The 18,960-nt window shown below is 42.9% G+C and overlaps 1 long non-coding RNA gene across 1 annotated transcript in view; it reads right to left on the reverse strand.

The window, feature by feature from the left end:
* Positions 1-680: 680 nt before the first annotated feature.
* The window catches only part of LOC137570923 (uncharacterized), a 114,469-nt gene continuing 96,189 nt past the window's right edge, over positions 681-18,960 (reverse strand). Inside the window, exons 3-5 of the long non-coding RNA XR_011031241.1 lie at positions 1,330-1,481; positions 914-989; positions 681-814 (exon numbers count right to left, since the gene is read on the reverse strand). This is a non-coding gene — a long non-coding RNA (uncharacterized lncRNA). The remainder of the gene's footprint in view (positions 815-913; positions 990-1,329; positions 1,482-18,960) is intronic.

Consider the following 18,960-nt stretch of genomic DNA (forward strand, 5'->3'; position numbering starts at 1 on the left):
GTGAGCTAGGGGAGAGGAACTGCCACTTCCTCCCCGTCCAAATTCGACATTCTGCTCAGTTGGAGATTACAGATGAGCAGAACAGAGGCCACAGGGGGGCGCTGGAGGGTGCAGATGGTGCGGTGACATATGTCACAGCACCGCACATAAGTCAGAATTACAAGTAGGTAAAAAAAATCTGATTCAGGGGTACTTTAAAGGGAAGGTCTGAGGTGATTAAAAAACAAAAATCTACTTACCTCGGTCTTCCTCCAGCCCCTTGCAGGGTCTCCTCTAGTACAAGATGCCTACTGCGCTTCAGCGTGCGGCTCACGGAGTCACGCTGACGTCATCCGGACTATACTGCGCAGGCTCAGAACTACTTTAATCACCTCAGACCTTCCCTTTAAAGGACACCTGAACAGAAAGGAAGTGGCATAGAGGACCAGAGGGACCAGAGGGGCAAATACACTTTAAACCCGTGGCAGTAACCTACCCTAACCCTAACCTTTCTTGACCTCACCCAAACAAAATCTTTTGCTACCCATTCACTGGCATTGAGCCTACCAGTAAGGTAAGTAGGCCAATGAATTCCTGAATATCCCGTAATGGTTTACACTGCCATTTTACTGTAATAATCGGCACCTTCATCATGAGCCCAGCAGATGGGAAAATTGTCTTCATGATTGTTTGCAGGAGAATTAAGAGTTTATTTGTTCAGCAATGGAAGGTCATCTTGATGTGGTTACTAGTTCAGAAATTCAGTCCCCCTCAGCCTCATCAGAGATTCAAGCAATACTAATCAGTGATCAGTTACCATTGCTACAGAACATTCCTGTGGGCAATCACAAGTTAATTGTTAGCAATGTCGGCAAACTAAAAACCAAAGAGGCATTAAACTAAGGACGGCACACTTGTTACTGCGCAACCTTACCGGCCCATAGCACAGATACCCAGACGGCACCATCTAAAGTCTGTCTTATGAGGTCCAATTTCTTTTCCATTGCAAGCTAGAAAAATAAAGCAAGTGCCTTACTGACTATTGTAGACAAACAGCAATTTTTCCATCAGCCATCCCTCTTAGAAAAACAAAGCAAACGTCTCACTTGCTACTATAGAATGACAAATAACAGATTTTCCATGACCCATCTTTCTTACTGCTACAATCCAGGCAAAATTAAAAATTAAGCCTTGATAGGCATGGAGCGAAAACAGCTCCTCTGCGCAGGATTTCAGCCATTGCATTATTTACCGTGAAATTTCACATAGTTACATAGTTTGATGGAAAAAAAAGATATCAGTTATATCAAGTTCAATCAGAACAAAAATAAATAAAAAGTGGTATCTTACCTTGGTTGAGAAAGAAATAATCCAATTGGTTCAGCTCTACAAATGGCTAGGATTAATGCGACACACTATTTTGAAATGCTTATATTGTATAATTTGGTGGAGCAGAGTGGTCTGTACACGCAGATAGGCACCCAGTATAACAAGTCAAAAATCTGTACCGAGGAAAAACATGCAGAGATTAAATCCTACACCGCCATCAGATAATGCAGCTTACTTAGAACAGAGAGGAATACAGGAAACCATAGAGATCGTCACATCATTCTACAGACAGGACATCTTGTGCTCGATTTACTATACAGCAGTTAAAAGGACCCTGAGCTCTGCATAAAAATGAAATTTAGACTTACCTGGGGCTTCCACCAGCAACCCCCACCCCCCACCGTAGCCCGTGAGATCCACCCGGAATCCTCCTGGTCCCTTCCGTGGTCCTGGTCCCGGCTCCAGTAATCCGTCAACTTCAGCTGAAGTCATCCATGCGTGCGGACGCTGTGCGTCATCACGTTACGTCATCCCCCTAAAGAGCAGGAAATAGGAGGGTGAAAGATAGGAACATCATAGTAAGTATGCCTCTTCCGGTGTAAACATTTTACTTAGGTCACAATAACATTTTTAAAGGAGTGATTACAGGGACTGGAGGGGGGGAAGGGAGGACAAAGCACAGAGGTATGTGGATCCAGCATGAACATACCTTTGTCTTACTTGCTTATTCGCACAGTTCAAGAACAACACCGAACCACACATTCCTCCAAATACGCCAACATCCGACATTCCTGCAATACCAGACATTGATCTCAAACCCATTTTCCATAAACTCGAAGCCGCGTTGAAGGATGAATTCTTCAACCTTGCTGATATCGCCATGCAACAAACCTATATAACCGAGAAAATCTCGCCGGACGGTATACGTATTAAAACATTGTCATCCTTTCCTAAGGACCTTCTTTACACGGAGGACTGGTACAATTATCTTGAAGTCTGCACCAGCGGAATGATGGAACGAATTATAAGAAAAAGAACTTCTTTAGTTAGTGACCTCCAACCCGTTATCTTAGAACTGAGACAAACCCTGGCCCAACACTCCAAAAATAAAACCTACCAATTCCTTATGTCCAACCTTATCTCACGGGTGAAGAAATTTGAGGTCGACACCATTGACACTAAATTAAAGAAATTGAATAGAGATCGGCTAGCTTATGCCGAACATAGGGAACGCGAGCGCAAAACTCGGTTCCCCATTGTCAACCCTATACCCACACGTCCCCCACTATTGCCACTCATGAGTATTGCTGTTCCCCTACCAACACCCCGCATTTTTCCGTCCTATCCACCTCCTTGTCCCCTGCCGCCACCCACATTTCCACCACCAACCACAGCACCTGCCACACCCTTACCACTTCCCCCAGCGTATGTCCCACCAAAGTTTAGCTTTGCCCACACCACCACCCTGGAAAAAACACTGTTTAACAAACCTACGGTTAACTCTCTTCCCTTGAAGGAGACGAGGTTGGCCGACCCTCCTGCGGTCCCTATTAAACCACCAGTGGGTAAAAGTACCCCTAGGAGTAAAACTAAGAAGGATCCTATTTTCAAAATCAAATCCAAAAAGGGTAAATTACCTAACATCAAAATTAAACACAATAAGAATATCCCCAAGTCTAGCAACATGAAACCCCTTTACAAGTTTCTGAAAGGGCCGCCACCCGTCACACTGTGTGCTCCACACTCATCTGATCCCAAGACTACAACACTAGCCAGTCAGGTTTTCAATAACACCATTACAGACACCATTAAGGCCTCTCAATTTAGTGTATATGAGACATCCACACAGATTTCAGACCCCTCTAGGGATCTACCAGCCTCCAACGAAACACCTGACATCACTGATAATTTGGACAATACTCTAGCTACAGCGTGTTTTTTAGACCTACCAGCCTCTCTAACCCAGAACACTCTTGTTCTTCCCCTACCGAGCCCTACCAACAATCGGGTTATTCTCCATCCCAGACATCACATAAAGCGACCACACCCAGACCCCGGAAAAGAGGCAGTCGGGGCAAAGGTAAAACAAATAAGAAAAGACACATGACAACTTTGCCCAACTCCAACACACAGTTAAGGAGCATCTTCAATCTATCTGACCATTTATTATCTGTTCATGAAACGCAACTACTAGAGAAAGGGTTATCATTTTGTCCCACCAATACATCAAACCTAAATGAATTATACACTGACCTCAACGCATTTATACGCAAGCTTACGCTAAGACGACATTTTGCCATAAAAAAACACAAGGACGTATCTGTTAACTCTGGTAATGACTTGATCATCACTGACAATTCGTTAATACCACCTATCATCATAAACCCAGGAGAAGTCTCCACTGAGAGATATATTACCACTCAACTTAAGGGACGCTCTAGGTTTTACCCCACAGCATCTAAAGGCCATCTATTACAATCCCTTCACGACCTAGTTCTAGAAGACCTCCTCAAAATCAACCTACACGACTTTCCCTACTCCAACCTCACTCACGCAGAACAATCCGCCCTCCATAGACTTAAATCAATGCATGACGTTGTAATCAAACCTGCTGATAAAGGTGGGGGAGTTGTCCTACTTAATCGAACAGATTACTTAGAGGAGGCCTCTCGCCTGTTGGACAACCCCCAGCATTATGCCATTCTTGATCACGACCCAACAGAGGAATATAATATTACATTAAAAGCCTTTATAAACGAACACTATTTTAAGGGCATTCTTACGAAAAGTGAGAGAACCTTCCTCATTAATCAACACCCCAGATCTCCGTTTTTCTACTATCTGCCCAAAATTCACAAAACACTCAGCAAACCACCAGGTCGACCAATTATATCGGGTATTGATTCCACTACAAGTAATTTGTCAGTCTTTGTCGATCATCATCTACAACCTCATGTACAGTCACTTCCATCTTATCTGAAGGATTCACAACACCTCATACAGTTGATAAAGGATATAGCTTGGCAAGAAAATTACCACTGGCTCACTTGCGATGTCACATCATTATACACAAATATTCCCCATGATTTTGGACTTACGGCCATAGATTACTTTTTAAGCACCAATCCGCTTATGCCAGTGACCCAGAGAAGTTTCATCACGCAATGTGCGGAGTTCATCCTGACACATAACACCTTTAGTTTCCAGAACAAATACTACCATCAGCTGACTGGAACAGCCATGGGCAGTTCGTTCGCGCCCTCATTTGCTAATTTATCCATGGGCCTCTTAGAACGATTAAAATTTTATCCCCAACACCCGTTTCACAAGAATATTATTTTCTATAAAAGATATATTGATGATCTAATTTTTATATGGAATGGTGATCCTAATTGCATCACACAATTTGTTCAATATCTCAACAATAACACAGCGGGTTTACAATTTACTGCCCAACATCATTGCACCAATATAGAATTTCTTGATTTGTCCTTACATGCAGACGGAGTAAAAATAAAAAACAAAACCTTTTTTAAAAAGGTGGACGCAAACAACTACATACACTTCAATAGCCACCACCACAGACCTTGGACTACAAACACCCCCTATTGCCAGTACAAACGTATATTCCGTAACTGTACCGATCAGGAGGACTTCCACTCACAGTCGAAAATTTTGACTAACAAGTTCAAGGAACGCAAATACCCGAATAAGCTACTAAAAGATGCCAGATTTAAAGCCACCCAAAAGGCCCTCACTAAACCTACATCTACCACTACCCCAGAATTGTCATTCCCACGATTCATCACTAGATTCAGTGCCCAACACAAAACCATCAGATCGGTATTGCAAAATAGGTGGGACCTCCTGCTTCAGGACCCCTATTTGAAGCAGGCTATCCCTGATAGACCATCAATGACGTACAGGAGGGCCCCTAATTTACGTAATCTACTCGCACCTAGCAGGCTTAGGGATGCACTACCCAAAGGTAACACTACACCCGGATCCTATCCATGCAATAAACCCCGATGCACAGCTTGTCAGTTTGTTAATAGGACCAATATCTTTGGTTCAGTGGTCACTTCCAGTATTTACCCCATTAAACAACATATCAATTGTGAGTCTCGGTTCATTGTATACCTTATCTCCTGCCCGTGCGGCCTCCAATATGTGGGCCGCACCACCCAGGAGGCCCGCAGCAGGGTCGGCCAACACAAGAGAAACATTATTAATAATCTAACACTTCATAGTGTCTCCAGGCATTTTGGTACTCACCATGATCAGAATCCGTTGCTATTCCGCATCACTTTTATAGAGGCAATTTCCCCACACATTCCCAACACGTTTGAAGCCTTGCGCCAGAAGGAGATTTATTGGATCAATATTCTAAAAAGTCTGGTTCCTAACGGTCTTAACGAGGTCCTGGAAAAAGCATTTTAACCTAAAAAGTAGAGTCGGTATTTATACCCGATATCCTAATCGATGTGTGTCCCATTTGCACCATGATTGATAAATTTTTACTATATGTTTGCTCTCTTTTATTGTTTTTATATGCAGACGCATCAATGGCCCTGGTTGTCTATTTTAATTTATTACACTTATTTTTATCCATTTTCATTATTACCTTCATTTTTATGTTGTGCTCTATTTCAAACTATGTTATTTCTATTTACAGGGCCTCTCTCGTCCACTATCCCATGTGATTTATGTTTACATGTATGCTGGTTTATACAAAAGAATCTTTCTCATGCTCTTGCAACCTATAGATCAGGAAATTTCTGTTTAGGTGTCCCATATCCTTATTTATGCTGGTCTGCACACCTCCTTATGCCGTTACATTCCTTAGATTGCGGCTTGTTTGCTTGCAATCACATGTTCCGGCTTTTATGTTTACAAACATGACAATAGGTGATTAGTAAGCCAAGTTAGATTCAGTCTAAATTCTCTTATCTCGCTCATATAATGTCCAGATATATAAGCCCCGACCACCTGGCCCAGCCGCTGAAGTCACATAAAAGAACGTGGTCACTATGTTAACTGGCGGCTAGATGTGAGTAGCGCCAGGAATTTATGTTATTATGCGCCACATGGGACGCTTCATCAACATCTATTAGCCGCTTACGAGCGGCGTACATGATGCCCACAGCGCCCTTCTCCAAAATGGCGCTGATACATTCCGGCGCATGCGCGATGTACGCCACTTCCGCCTAGCGCGGCGGAAGTTGAATAGAACAGTACGGAGACGGCGTTCTCCGTACTCAGACACTTCATATAGGACACAGCACACCTCGCTCCCCCACTGTGGCGCTCATACTTGCTCCAGACCCCCAACTGGTAAGTCTGTCCTGTTTACTCATGTTGGACTGGACTTTAGGTTTTACGTTATGTTTAGCACTACAGTACAGGATATACCTTCTATGCTAAAATTGCTTAATATGATTACCTATTATCAGCAATAGACCATCAGCGTTTCTCTTGGGTATTGCACACCACTAGTCGGTAGACTGAATTATCAATTGGTAGTCTATGGGACGAGCAGTGGATATATGTGAGTTGAAAGTATATTGTTGCAGCACCTTTTTATATATATATATTTTTATATGTATTGATATCCCATTAAATCCCAATGAGCATAAATTTAAACCATATATCCGCATGGATATTTATACCTCATTATGTACGCACTTTTGTGTTTGATTGTTTACAAGCATTTGGGGCCTATTTTTATGTATATTATTGTTTTATATTTCTAGCTTGTACTCCTGTTTTGCCTGAGGAAGCGGGTTGATCCCGTGAAACGCGTAGCACCTGGGAGTACGAATAAATTGTGAATTCTTTTGACCAAACATTGTGGTCTCTGTTGGTTTTTGGTCTGTGAAACGGGTGGTGAATATAGCTCCCCCCGAATGTTTTTTACCTATAATTGTTTTACTCTTTTTGGCGCCTCTGATTCGCATCCTATATACAATTCGGTCCACCTGGGGTGGCAAGGATTTTTCCTTACTTCTTCTACAGAGAGCGACATCTTAAACCTGAGTGGGGTCAGGTTCTAATTCTCCCCACCTGCATATGGAGTGGTTGCCTAGGGGCAACCTATGTTTGTGAGTATAAATTCACATTGATTTATTTTTTTGCTTTTTAATCTTTGCCATACTACACCATTTGGGCTCTCGGTCTTTTGTTTTTATCTCTGAAGTGCATACCTTTGTCTTAAAGCAAACCTGAAGTGAACATAAAAACTTAGGAGATAATGAATTGTGTGTAATACATACAGTGGGATGCAAAAGTTTGGGCAACCTTGCTAGTAGTCATAATTTTCCTGTATAAATCGTTGGTTGTTACAATAAAAAATATCAGTTAAATATATCATATAGGAGACACACACAGTGATATTTGAGAAGTGAAATAAAGTTTATTGGATTTATAGAAAGTGTGCAATAATTGTTTAAACAAAATTAGGCAGGTGTATACATTTGGGCACCACAAAAAAGAAATGAAATCAATATTTAGTAGATCCTCCTTTTGCAGAATTTACAGCCTCTAAACGCTTCATGTAGGTTCCAATGAGAGTCTGGATTCTGCTTGAAGGTACTTTGGACCATTCCTCTTTACAAAACATCTCTAGTTCATTCAGGTTTGATTGGCTTCCGAGTATGGACAGCTCTCTTTAACTCACACCACAGATTTTCAACTATATTCAAGTCTGAGGACTGAGATGGTTATTCCAGAATGTTGTACTTGTTCCTCTGCATGAACGACTTAGAGGATTTTGAGCAGTGTTTAGGGTCGTTGTCTTGTTGAAAGATCCAGCCCCGGCACAGCTTCTGCTTTGTCACTGATTCCTAGGCATTGGTCTCCAGAATCTGCTAATACTGAGTGGAATCCATGCGTCCCTTAACTTTGACAAGATTCCCAGTCCCTGCACTGGCCACACAGCCCTACAGCATGATGGAACCACCACCATATTTTACTGTAGGTAGAAGGTGTTTTGTTTTTTTTGGAATGCTGTGTTGATTTTCCTCCATGCATAACCCCACTTGTTATGCCCAAATAACTCAATTTTAGTTTCATCATTCCACAGCACCTTATTCCAAAATGAAGCTGGCTTGTCCAAATGTGCTTTAGCATACCTCAAGCGACTCTGTTTGTGCTGTGGGCGGAGAAGAAGACTTCCTCTGCATCACTCTCGCATACAGCATCTCCTTGTGTAAAGTGCGCCGAATGGTTGAACGATGTACAGTGTCTCCATCTGCAGCAAGATGATGTTGTAGATCTTTGGTGCTGGTCTGTGGGTTGACTCTGACTGTTCTCACTATTCGTCAATTCTGTTTATTCAATATTTTTCTTGGTCTGCCACTTAGGGCCTTAACTTGAACTGAGCATGTGCTCTTCCATTTCCTCAATATGTTCTTAACTGTGGAAACAGACAGCTGAAATCTCTGAGACAGTTTTCTGTATCCTTCCCCTAACAATATTTGTCTTCGGGTCATTTAAGAGTTGTTTTGAGACCCCAATGTTGCTACTCTTCAGAGAAAAGTAAAAGAGGATGGAAACTTACAACTGACCCCCTTAAATACTCTTTCTTATAATTGGATTCACCTGTGTATGTAGGTCAGGGGTCACTAAGCTTACCAAGCCAATTTGAGTTCCAATAATTAGTTCTAAAGGCTTTGGAATCAATAAATTTATGGCCAAATTGATGCACCTGCTGAATTTTATTTAAACCTGCCTAAACTTAATTTCACTTCTCAAATATCACCATGTATGTCTCCTATATTATATATTTAACTGACATTTTTTATTGTAACAACCAACGATTTATACAGGAAAGTCACGACGATTAACAAGGTTGCCCAAACTTTTGCATCCCACTGTAACAAATAGAACATTAGTAGCAAAGAAAACAATTACATGTTGTTTTCCAGTGCAGGAAGAGTTAAAACACTTGAGTTGTTATTTATGCAAAAGAGCTTCTCTGAGCTATTCGACCAACTTGGTCAAACTCAGTCCTGTTTTCTGAATAGCTTTAACAGCCAAGAAACAGTGAGAGACAGTTTGAAATAAGATTTTACTGCAGGAAAGTTCAAAGGTTCATTAGCTCTGCTCTGTTTCACAGCTTAAAATACAGCGTGTGGTTTGTAAACTGCAAATATGACAGAATGATACAATGCTATAAATAAAGCTGTATATAACTGAAAATAAACATATGAGACTCTTTTCTGTGCTACTAATGTTATATTCATTATCTGTACTACACATACAATTCATTATTTCATACGTTCATTTTCGCTTCAGTGTCATTTTTAAGTAGCTTTGCCTCGGGTCAGGTAAACCTAAAGAGAGTCTGAAGCCTTTCAAAATACCTTTTTTTATGCTGTAGTCCACTTCATCATTATTGCCCAAGCTGATTCGCCTCAGGGACGTGCAAAATTTGGAGCTCCTTCTGGATAGAGGTGGAGCTTTGTGCAGTAGCTCTGTCTCTACTGGTGTCAATCTGAACCGATCTCCGCCTTTCCCCACCCCTCTCAGTCTTCTTTCACTAGGGGGGCGGGGAGAGGCGACAATCGGCACAGATTGACTGTTCTGGAGGCAGAGCTAAAGCGCAAAGCTCTGCCTCCCCCGGGCAGCAAAATCCACAACCTGGAAAGTGAAGTTCTGCCCCGGAATTTCAGGGGGTTAAAGACCTCATTCTGCCGCGTCCCTGCAGCGAATCAGCTTGGGTTATAATGATGACGTAAACTGCAACATAAAAACAGTTTTTTTGAAAGGCTTCAGACTCTCTTTAAAGTTTAACTGTCGGGCATAAAATCAAAACTCAATTCTTTATTTTTATCTGGTAAACAAGTAATAAGGATGCTAACCAGGCAATCCAAAAGTTAAAATCACTAATACTTTTCTTGTTGATAAATGATCATTCCCCAGTTTACCTGACTCTTACTTGGTACACACAAAAATTAGTACACAAAAAGGAAGTTGCAGGGCATGCTGGTTTGTCCTTTTCTGCTTCTCTACTTTCCCTCAGACTCACCTAATCAAACCTGATTGGCTGAAGCCTCTCTACCTCCTGTTTTCCCCTCCATCACCTCTGTTCCTCTCTGATTGGCCGATATATGAGACAATGCACTTTCTATCGTGAAGGGGGGGGGGGGGGCAAATCAGGCAGAGGGGAGTAAGGGAGGAAATTACATCAGGATTGATAATCACTAAAATCAAAACGTGAACAGTGCAATACATATGTTATGTAAGTAGAGCAAGTATTTATCTACTTGTATATTTGGTGTTTTTTTTTTAGATAGTATGGCTGACAGCTCCACTTCAATCCCCCGGGCAAAATTTGGGGCTCCTTCCGCGTAGAGGCAGAGCCTTGCACAGTAGCTCTGCCTCTACTGGAGTCAATCTGCACTGATCTCCGCCTCTCCCCGCCCCTCTCAGTCTTCTTTCACTGAGAGGGACAGGGAGAGGCGGTGATTGGTGCAGATCGACTGTTCTGGAGGCAGAGCTACTGTGCAAAGCTTTGCCTACCCCAGGCAGCGAAATCCACAATGTGGAAAGTCGTGGAAATGTTGCCCCGGGATTTCAGGGGGTTAAAGACTTTGGGTTATAATGATGATGTGGACTGCAACATAAAAACAGGATTTTTGAAAGGCTTCAGACTCGGACCTCCAGAGGTAAGCATGGAGGACATTTTTAGAGGGAAGGGGGGGCACGTCTGTAGGTTTGTTGAAGGGGGTAGATGCATAAGAATAAATTGCTGAAATTGGGCTTTAGTACATTGAGGAATTCTCTTTTCTATATTTGCTTTGTCAGTGAGATTTTGAGTTACAGGTGAGAGTAGCAGAAGGCATAAAACAACCCTACGAGTTAATTTTTATTCTGCAAGAAATAGCTGATTGAGAGGTTAAAAGCTTCAGCAGCCTCCACCACAGTCATATATTAAACCATGTATTGATTGTATTTTATGGTTCTTTGTGTCTTAAATTACACAGTAAAAAGGTAATCGTAGTGAGGCATTATTAGACCCTACCATGCCATAAAACACTGGGATTCCTACTGTCAGTCTGATTATTGAAATATTTTATAACCGAAATGACGGACTAATGAAAATCATAAATCCAACTGCTTGCTCTCATTATAAATGTATGTAAAATAACACAGAGACCACATAGCAGAGATGACACCAGACAAGGACTTTTCCCATCCACCCCTGCAAATGTCAGCTCAGCTGCTCTCTTGACAACGTTTAAAGGACACCTCCGTTTTCTAAACTATTAAAGTGAACCTGAACTCAGAATTTCCTCTCTGCTCTAAAAAATACAAAATCTCTATATATAAAATCCAAGTGTCCCTGCGTCCTGTCCCTGTGTCAGTGCTTTTGGGCTACTGCACATGCCCTGAACCGCCACAGCCGTTGGGACAGGACGCAGGATGGGGCAGGAGGCGGCTGGCCGAGTCGGCGGGTGCACACGTGCATGGCGGGTGGGTGGTTGCGCGCGATGGGCGGCACTGAAAGACCTAGAGCCCATTCTTAAACGGCCTTAGGTCAGCTAGTAGCATAGTAACCTTTAAAGAAAAACATTTATTTGTTACAGCTGATACAAATCATGCAATACATCAGCAGTGCGTCTACTTCCTGCAGATATATTGTTAGCATCCTGTGTTTACACATTAGCTGCTCTGTAGTGGCAGAGGAAATTCCTGAGCTGACACAGCTAAGAGAGCAACTTACGGTGGTGATTAGTCACAGATGAGCGAGAATTAGACAGGCTAAACTCTCTAAATACGAAACTCTCTCAATACATACAGGGTGCATTTCTCTGTGTTTTCCTTCTGTCCTGTGCAAGAGTTCAGGTCCAATTTTGCCATCACAATTATTGGCAAACTGAAAATAAGATGTTTATTTCCATGATAACAAACTGAAAAGCCTGTTTGTAGAAGGGCTTCAAAAAAAAAAAACTTTTAAGAGGAACTTTTGTAAAAAAAAAAGGGGAAAAAATCAATACATTGTGAAAAGTTACGTAATAGGAGAGATTTCAATAAATTATTGATATTCGCCATGTAATTTGTTCATATTGTTTGATCCACAATCAGCCTGCACATAATCATCTTTACTACTGGCAGACATGAAAAAAACAGACAGAATCAACTGCCATTATCTATAACCACACCCCCTAACAATGTGATAGGATAAAAGTTTTTTTTTAATAGATATACATATGCACCAAGGGAGATACTGGTTGATTGGCAGTTGGAAACATGAGTTATTTCTCACAGTGCAACAAGGTTCACAGACAGGAAACTGTCAGGACCTAGGTCCTGACATCACACTGTGGGAGGAGTTTCACCACAATATTAGCCATACAGACCTCCCTGATGATCTATTTGAGAAACGTTAAAGATTTTCCGTGGGGAAGGGGGTATCAGCTACTGATTGGGGTGAAGTTCATTGCTGGGTTAAATCATCTCATTAAGAATGTAAATCAGGGTGAGAATTAGGATTTTGCAATAGGCTAACATTGACTTAATAATTTAGAAAAAAATATTGCAAAATAATCTTAATCCTTTTGTTACATTCAGTAAAGCTCCTCTTTAAGTTTGTGTGGATGGTGTTTAGCTGCAGACAGTGAAACAGGCATAAGATTATTAGTGTAGAACCAATTGCAATGCGCAATATTGTGTGCCGCTTCCCAAGTGCCCTTCTTCTCCCATGATGTCTTGAGTAAGCATTTTGTTAACATTCGAGATCCCAGAGATTCTCAACTGCTGTTCCCGTAGAAAAATTCTTAATGCTTTACTAACAAACTGGCTCAGTAGCTTGCCTGTGTTTGATGTGGCAGTGGCTTGGAACAAACTATGGGAATCCTGGCAATCATTCTGTTCAGGTATGCAATTTCTTCACAGGAAAAAATAGACTCATTGAAGTGGAAAAGGCTTGGGAAATTGGCATAAATGGGAGAAATTATGCCTCATAGACATGTGAATATGTTGTGGATAATCAGTGTAATAAGCTGTGCAGCATATGGGCCCAAATTACAACTGGGATGTAAATTATGAACTAGGTTTTTTTTATATTTCCCACATAAACGCTGTACAGCAGGTGAAAAGGAGTCTGTGTTTAACAGCTGACAGCAGACATTTTCTACCTGTATGATCTTAGCACAGAGCCTCCATTGCTACTTAGGACTTAATAGAGAGCCCGAGTGAGACACTTAAGGCTCATACACACATCAGACTATAGTCTTTTGAAAATGAAAGATCACAAACCAATCTTACCACCCTTCATGTAGTATGAGAGCCTTACCTACACAGTCTTTTCTATGGAGCTGAACTCCACATCAGAAAAAAAATCTTTGCAAGATGCTGGACACACAGATGCTGCACACACAGATGCTGTACAGACACAGAAGATCAGTATCTGCAAAAGATCTGTTCCTGCCAAAGATCCGTTCCTGCAAAATGCAATGATAGTCTATGAGATCTGCAGATCATTATACACACATGATTTAACTGGCATTCATCTGCAGATCAGATCCACCAGGATGGATTTTCAGATCTGCGGATGATTGCTTGATCTGCAGATGAATGTCAGTTAAATCATGTGTGTATGATGATCTGCAGATCTCATAGACTATCATTGCAATTTGCAGGAATGGATTTTTGGCAGGAACAGATATTTTGCAGATACTGATCTTTTGTGTCTGTACAGCATCTTTGTGTGCAGCATCTTGCAAAGATTTTTTTCTGATGTGGAGTTCAGCTCCATAGAAAAGACTGTGTAGAGAATGGCTCTCATACTACATGAAGGGTGGTAAGATTGGTCTGTGATCTTTCATTTTCCAAAGACCATAGTCTGATGTGTGTATGAGCCTTTTGGAAAATGAAAGATCACAGACCAATCTTACCACCCTTCATGTAGTATGAGAGCCATACTCTACACAGTCTTTTCTATGGAGCTGAACTCCCCATCAGAAAAAAATCTTTGCAAGATGCTGCACACACAGATGCTGTACAGACACAAAAGATCAGTATCTGCAAAAGATCTGTTCCTGCCAAAAATCCATTCCTGCAAATTGCAATGATAGTCTATGAGATCTGCAGATCCTCATACACACATGATTTAACTGGCATTCATCTGCAGATCAGATCCACCAGGATGGATTTTCAGATCTGCGGATGATTGCTTGATCTGCAGATGAATGTCAGTTAAATCATGTGTGTATGATGATCTGCAGATCTCATAGACTATCATTGCACTTTGCAGGAATGGATTTTTGGCAGGAACAGATCTTTTGCAGATACTGATCTTTTGTGTCTGTACAGCATCTGTGTGTGCAGCATCTAGCAAAGATTTCTGTCTGATGGGGAGTTCAGCTCCATAGAAAAGACTGTGTAGAGTATGGCTCTCATACTACATGAAGGGTGGTAAGATTGGTCTGTGATCTTTCATTTTCAAAAGACTATGGTCTGATGTGTGTATGTGGCCTAAGGCTTGGTTCCAGAAATGGATTAAGATGTAATGGGCCCTAGGCAAGGTAGTAGATTTGGAAGTGAAGGAAGGTCAAAGAAGGTGATTGGTGGGCCCCTTGTTGCCCACTGGGCCCCAAGCACCTGCCTAGGTTGCCTGGCGGATGATCCCGCTCTGAAAGGCACAGCAATCGCATCTGCTAAGCATCCATTTTGTATCCGCTCTGCGCCGTCCGGTCTGCGTCAGCCCGTCCAAATCGATCTCGCCACTCCCCAGCGGCTCCCACCCCCTTCCCGCTCGGCCCTGTACTCAGCCCGGAGGCCGGCAGAAGCATGGCTCTCCATAGGCTGCATTAGACCAATTCTCCCTAGCAACAGGGAGAATTTTCATTTGTCCACCATGAACCAATGAGAATTCTCCCTTTTGCTGAGGATTCCCATTGGTCTTTTTCAGCCCAATGAAGATCCCCCATGCTTCTGCTGGCCATGGGCTGAGATCGAATGGCAGCAGGATACGTTCCCAGCAGCAAACCTGTTACCTCCATAGGCTATATGGTGGAACGCATCCGCCTGTCCGGAATTATCGCACACTGCACAGAAGTGCCGTCCTCCTAGTGACAAGTGTGAACGGTTCCCATTTATATAAGAAGAGCCATTCACTATCAGTATAGTGATAAGCGGAGAACAAACAAAAAATACCTGAGCGGAGAGCGCACATTTTTTGCTGAGAATGGACATTTGGAAACCTTCACTTGGATAGCCGCGGCCCACCCCCAGCTGGGCAGCTAACATTTAGGCAGAGGCTGCCTAGTTAGGAAAAGTCCTTGGTAATGCAGATGGGGGCGGCCAGACCCTCGACGTTGCTTCTGAAAACAATCGCCAGGGCCGCATCACCAAGGGCCGGAGCAATCACCTGCCAAGAGTGATGATGCCAGTATAGGTAAGTATTTAAACGTATTTAACCCTAACACCCCCCATCATTAAAGGACAACTGAGAAGAATATGGAGGCTGAAATATTTATTTCCTGTTAAACAATGTCAGTTGCCTGGCAGTCCTACTGACTTATTTGTCTGAATCACACTAGAAACAAGCCTGCAACTATTCTTGTCAGATCTGACAATATTGTCAGAAACACCTGATCTGCTGCATGCTTGTTCAGGGTCTATGGCTAAAAGTATTAGAGGCAGTGGTTCAGCAGCCTAGCCAGGCAACTGGTATTGTGTAAAAGGAAATAAATATGGCAATCTCCATATTCCTCTCACTTCATTTGTCCTTTAAGACAGAGCTCTGTCATTTTTACCTGAGGTACTCTTTAATGGATTTGGTCAAGATGCTTTGTGTAAAGTAAAAGAGAAAGCACAAATGAGAACTGGTCACTTGATTATGACCAGCCAATCTGGCGACTTAAGGGGCCCATTCACCTAAGGATTTTCCCACCGATATACAGCAGATTCAATCACTGTGATCGAATCTGCTGTGAAATTGTTGCACAAACGCTGACAGAACGATTGATTTCCGTCTGAAATCAATCGTTCCCGTCGATCCGGCCTGTGCGGAAGATTTTGCTCGATCGCCGGCGGGTCAGGAGTGCGTCGATAGCGGCGTTCGAATGCCCGACGACCGGCGCTAGCTGCAATACATTACCTGTTCCGCCGGCGCGTGTCCCCGCTGTCTTCTTCTCCGCACTGGGCTCCGAGTCCGGCTGGCTTCACTGAACTTCCTGTCCCAGCAGGAAGTTTAAACAGTAGAGCGCCCTCTACGGTTCCCCGGACAGGAAGTTCAGTGAAGCCAGCCGGACTTGGAGCCCAGCGCGGAGAAGAAGACAGCGGAGACCGGGGGACTCGCGCCGGTGGAGCATGTAATGTACAGCTGGAAGGGGGGGGGCGTCAGCGGCAGATTCACAAATGGTGAATCGATTTCATGCTGAAATCGATTCACAATCTGCTTGCAGTAAAGGCAGCCATACGATCCCTCTCTGATCAGATTCGATCACAGAGGGATCTATCTGTTGGTTGATCTGATGGCAAATCGACTAGTGTATGGCTACCTTTACAAAAAAATTAAATGAATTCTCGTGAAGGAGAGTTTTGGTAGAATGAAATGGTCCTCTCTGTTTTTTTGTGTTTTTACAGCTGGCAGAATTTACCTCAATTTCTGTCCTGATAGGAAGTGGTTAAATGTCTCTCTTCAACAAGGACAGAGGCAGCAACAAGTAAAATCTTTTTTTTATAGACTGTGGAAGAGTTGCAACCCATCGTGTAGTTTTTTTTTTTGTTTTTTTTTTACCATTGTCTCTCAGTTTCTGTTTCGGGACCACCAGTGTTCACATTCTAGCCATGGAGGTCTAAGGAGGTCAGAGGGACAGGAAGTGAGGAAAAAAGCTACCTAAAACTAATGTAAAAGTAATTTCTTGCCTGGACAAAGGAATTAAAACAGATCAGCATAAAAAGGGTCCTGTAGATGGTCAAAAGAAGGAAACATGTAGCATTAAAATTCAACAAAACGAAAAATAATATCCCCCAGTGTTCTCCCCTCCCATCCCACTACCCTATATACCAGTACAAGGAGGCCTTTGTCAATCGGTTTTCGGCAGTCCGAAATTTACACCCGCAATAGTACAAATTTCAAGTATCCTTTTGATCAGTGCACGCAACAATGATTTGCGAAGTTTTCCCTCGGTACAATTCCTATATCTCGACGTAGACAATAGAAAAAGTTCTAGCCTACAGAAAGTCCCCCTCATTAAAAGCCTAATCTGTTCCACTACATTCTTGCCAGACGGAATGATCCAGCATTAGAGCATGCCTCAATAGTAAGCGGTAATAAGACTGATAGAAACAGCTTAAGTAATTGGATTGCTATATGGTATTGAATGTCTGACAACAAAAGATATCAATCTCTATTCTACCTCCGAATCTTTGTTCCAGCAATGAATTCATTTAGTCATGCCTTTGGAAGCTCGCGGTCCCCACAGGAGGAATGACAGAGCGGGGACACAAAAGCCGGACCATCTGATGAGCACAGAGAAAGCCACTGTACCCTTCCTCGAAGTTAATTATAGCGAACAATGGTCGCAGCCTTTGACTTGTTGATCATTACCATAATCACATTACTACAGTGCTCTCATATTCCCATCACCGACACTCTCCGCTTCTATCTGCTTGGCACCTACAGATTACTTATTATCACCTAAGAGGGTTTAGGAGGCTCAGCACTGCTAGCTGTAAATCCTCCATATTTACAAGTGGTATGCAACGTATTCATGAGTGTCATGGAACATCAGCCTTCTTGAGGCTGTGGTCAGTGGTCAGGCTTGAGCTAAGGACATTTCTTGTCTGTCCTCCGCTCATCACAAAAACTGGCTCCTATTTTATATATATCGGAGTTGTTCACATTTGTCACTCTGTAATCCGTGGGATCTGTTGTGGTAAGCAGGCCGCAATTCTGTGCAGTCAGCAATAATCCCGGACAGGTGGAAGCGTTCCCCATGCGTTCTTTGAAAAAAAAGGCGCATAGAAATTGGGCGCCCAGTAATCCCAATAGTAAAATATTGGTATTTAATACCAATATTTTACTATTAAACTCTGACACAGAACCCTCCCCATACACCTAACCCTAACCACCCCCCTCTGCACTAACTTCCTACCTGACGCCTAATCCTAACTCCCCAAACAAGCTTCCTACCTGATGCCTAACCCTAACCCTCCCTGCACAAACCTCCAACCTGATGTCTAACCCTACCCCCCCCCCCCTGCATAAACCTCCGACCTGAGGCCTAACCCTAACCTCCCCCCTGCATAACCCTCTGACCTGAGGCCTAACCCTAGCCCCCCTGCACAAACTTTCTACCTGAGGCCTAACCCTAACCCCCCAGCACAAACTTTCTACCTGAGGCCTAACCCCCCTGCACAAACCTCCGACCGGAGGCCTAACCCTAACCCCCCTGCACAAACTTTCTACTTGAGACCTAACCCTAACCTCCCTGCACAAACTTCCTACCTTATGCCTAACCATAAACCCCTCTCCCTGCACAAACTTCCGACCTGAGGCCTAACCCTAACCTCCCCCTGCACAAATTTCCTACCTGAGGCCTAACCCTAACCCCCCTGCACAAACTTCCTACCTGAGGTCTAACCCTAACCTCCCCCTGCACAAACTTCCTACCTGAGGTCTAACCCTAACCTCCCCCT

This window comes from Hyperolius riggenbachi, chromosome 4 (assembly GCF_040937935.1).
Source record: "Hyperolius riggenbachi isolate aHypRig1 chromosome 4, aHypRig1.pri, whole genome shotgun sequence".
Classification (NCBI taxonomy): Eukaryota; Metazoa; Chordata; class Amphibia; order Anura; family Hyperoliidae; genus Hyperolius; species Hyperolius riggenbachi.